The 3,214-nt window shown below is 36.1% G+C and overlaps 1 non-coding gene across 1 annotated transcript; it reads right to left on the minus strand.

Moving 5' to 3' along the window:
* Window positions 1-1,083: 1,083 nt before the first annotated feature.
* Window positions 1,084-1,155, minus strand: Trnam-cau. Its single transcript has one exon. It is a non-coding gene; the product is annotated as a tRNA-Met (tRNA).
* Window positions 1,156-3,214: the final 2,059 nt, after the last annotated feature.

The following is a 3,214-nucleotide window of genomic DNA, read 5'->3' on the forward strand; positions in this document are numbered from 1 at the left end:
TTTAGTGTAATCCTTATCTATACCTACAACTTTGCCGAAGACACCAAATTAATCGAAAATTCCTTCCAAAGATACAGATTGTAGAAAATTCAGGCAGATTAAAATATACAAAAAAAATCGAATGAACGAAATCTCTGAGAATTGCTTTGCTTTTAAAAATCTAGAAGTGTTTTGTTTAAAAACATTAAACTATATTTAAAATAGAAGGCAATCAACCAAACCAAAAAAAATCTCTCTGATCCGTTAAATTATTTAGATTTGGAACTTAAATAAAAGGTATTATAAAAAATAGATAGCATGATAACTAAATGGTTTAGACAGACTTTATTTTAAAACCACATTTCCACAACAACACGGCGTTACTATTTTTTCAAATAGATTGCTTCAATAATATTCATGATACAGAGAATATTTACGCGGTGCGTTACGTTTTTCTAATTTGTAGATTTCTCTGGAACGACGCAACATTTTTGCAATCATTTAAAAGCAATTTGTAGGGTTTGTTCAAATCTACAAAACGCCTTTTGAAGCTTGCAAAAATATTGTATGGTTTAGGAGAAATCTACGAAACAAAAAGCGTAACGCCACCGCGTTAGGTTTCTCTGTATTCAAAAGCATTTAAAAGTATAAATTATAATTCAAACTCTCCTTTAAAAAATGTGCTTGCTTTTCAATATTGAATATATTCTCAAAAAAAATCATTGTTTCTGATAGAACGCTTACCCGTGTCAACATAAGAGCGAAGGGATGCTGCGAAATCAAATTATGTCATCACGGCTAATTGAACAGAATCATCAAACAAGCTGGCGATCTGGAGCCGCTGCAACTCTGCTCAAATCGCGCAAGATCAACAGCCGTCACTCTAAATTGCCGAGCGAGAGCGCAAAACTGTGTCCAAAACATAAACCTCCGCCGCCGGTGCCCCAAGCTGTCCCAGATGACCAGAGACCAAGTCAAAGTTCAGAGACTGGTTTAGAGTTACAGTTCAGTTGATTTATTGGTCAATTAGGGGGTGGGGAAATGTGGTTCAGAATAAACAGTCACTGTGGCATTTCGTATTGATAAAAAAGAATTCCCACTTGTTAGCAGAGCGTAGTTTCGATCTACGGACCTCTGGGTTATGGGCCCAGCACGCTTCCACTGCGCCACTCTGCTTTGTTGGTATGAGTCTGCCAGCTGATTGAGTGACAAAAATAAGCATGTGTGGTGTAAATGAGTCAGCTGGGTGCTCAATTTAGGAAACGCGGTAGTTACGTGATTGGAATAAGATCTATGTTTTTTTTATCGGTAAACCATTGCATTGTACTGGGTTGGGATTGCAGCTTTTTATTGTTTGCGGCACCTTCTGCAGAGTCCAAATGGATTGGCATAAACGATACAAATTGCTTTCACTTTCTACGACGGTTTGTGTGCTTTTAAAAAAAATGTTTTTGGTTTTAGTTTTGATGAACTTATTATCCGAGGATAATTGAATATTGGATACATTTTTTTAAGTTCTGAATATTTTTTTTTTATTAATTTTGCTTATGTCCAGCTCCGATAATTTTGGCATGTCTTCTTGTTATTTTAAAGGTAAAAATAACCGTTTTTTCATATGCTTATGTTTTTTATGGGTTTTGCAGAATCTGACCGAGAAGTTTTTTTTTTTAATTTTTGCATTAAACCCAGTTTTTTTTAAACAAAGCAATAAAAATAGAAGCGCAAGTGCACACTTATTCGAAAAGTTCATACATATTTTACATAAGCTCGAAGATAAAAGAAAAAAAGAAAAAACACAAGCAAAGTTTTTCTAAATGAGCCTTAATGCATCAGAATTGATAAACAGGTATCAAAAAGTGGTTTGAACGGGTTTCGTTTCTTCTCACTTCCATTTGAAAGATTGGGAAAAGTTACTCAAATATTCCAACCACCTTGTTTGTTTTTAAATAAGGGTAAAGCTCACAAACATATTACAACAAGCAACAATAGTTGTTTTCAAAGATAACTTTCCGATAAACTATATTTTAACTCTCAAGAAACTATACTTTTTCACATACTGCCTTGTCTTGTGAATTTTGTTTCCGCAGATTTTATCATCAATTTATAGGGCATTTTTTAAACAACACTGTTCTTTTATTGGAAAAGTCATCTCATTGAGACAATCCAAATTTTGTTCAAAAAAATTTCAAAAAATTTGTGATATGCTCGTCATACGTATAATTTAAACAACATTAGAGGTGGACAAAAAAAGAGCGAACCGCTCAAAGAGCCGATTCACTAAAAAGAGCGAACTAACCACGGCTCACAAAAAAGAGAAACCTTGTTTTTTTTTAAAGAACTGTTCCAAGATGAATTTTTTTTTCACCTGAGTTTTTTTGAAGTTTGTTAATATAATTCATAGAATCCCCACCAAATTGTTGTAGTTGTAGTGAATTTGTCAAATTTGTCCCACGGTGTACTTTTCCGAATTTTTTTTTTTTCATAAATTTATTTTTATTATGTCCTTTTCGGTACTGGGACCTGGTTAGGACCGAGTCGGCTTTTGTAATTACATTGTTCTTAATGCTAAGAGTAATTACAGAGGATCTTGTGTGTAAATGTTAGTGGGAGGGGAGCCGATTACCCGCGGCCTACTCGGGGTTAGTAGGGAAGGGATTGATGTTAAAGACAAGGCGTGGGAAGGGAAGGGGGATTGTGTAGGGGTCTTGGTTGGCTCTGATGGCCTTTGCTGTTGTTCCTAGGTACTTTTCCGAATACTTTAACATAAAAAAACAGGTTAAAGAGCGGCTATTGCCCGACTTTTTGAGAGTCGAATAGACATTTTTAGATGGGGTTCTAAAGCAACTTTCTCATCAATATTCATTAAAATACTTTTAATAGCATTTATGGCAATATCTGAACACAACTTAAAAGTTTTCAAATCCACCTTATTTTCAGTTAACTAGTTTTGTTTGTGATTAGTCCAATAGTAAAGATGTAAAAAAAAACGAAACTATTGGCACTACGCCCCCCGGGGCATGGCCTTCCTCTAACGTGGGATTTCTGCTCCAGCGCCTCTGACGAGACAGGAGAAACCGGGACCGACGTTTTACTTCACCAGCCGATAGAAGCTCAGTGGATAAGGCGGGAATCGAACCCGCGTCTCATAGCATCATCGGGATCGGCAGCCGAAGCCGCTACCCCTGCGCCACGAGACCCACGATGTATGATTTTTAAAGTATTACCCAACTACAAG

This window comes from Culex quinquefasciatus, chromosome 2 (assembly GCF_015732765.1).
Source record: "Culex quinquefasciatus strain JHB chromosome 2, VPISU_Cqui_1.0_pri_paternal, whole genome shotgun sequence".
NCBI classification, from domain to species: Eukaryota; Metazoa; Arthropoda; class Insecta; order Diptera; family Culicidae; genus Culex; species Culex quinquefasciatus.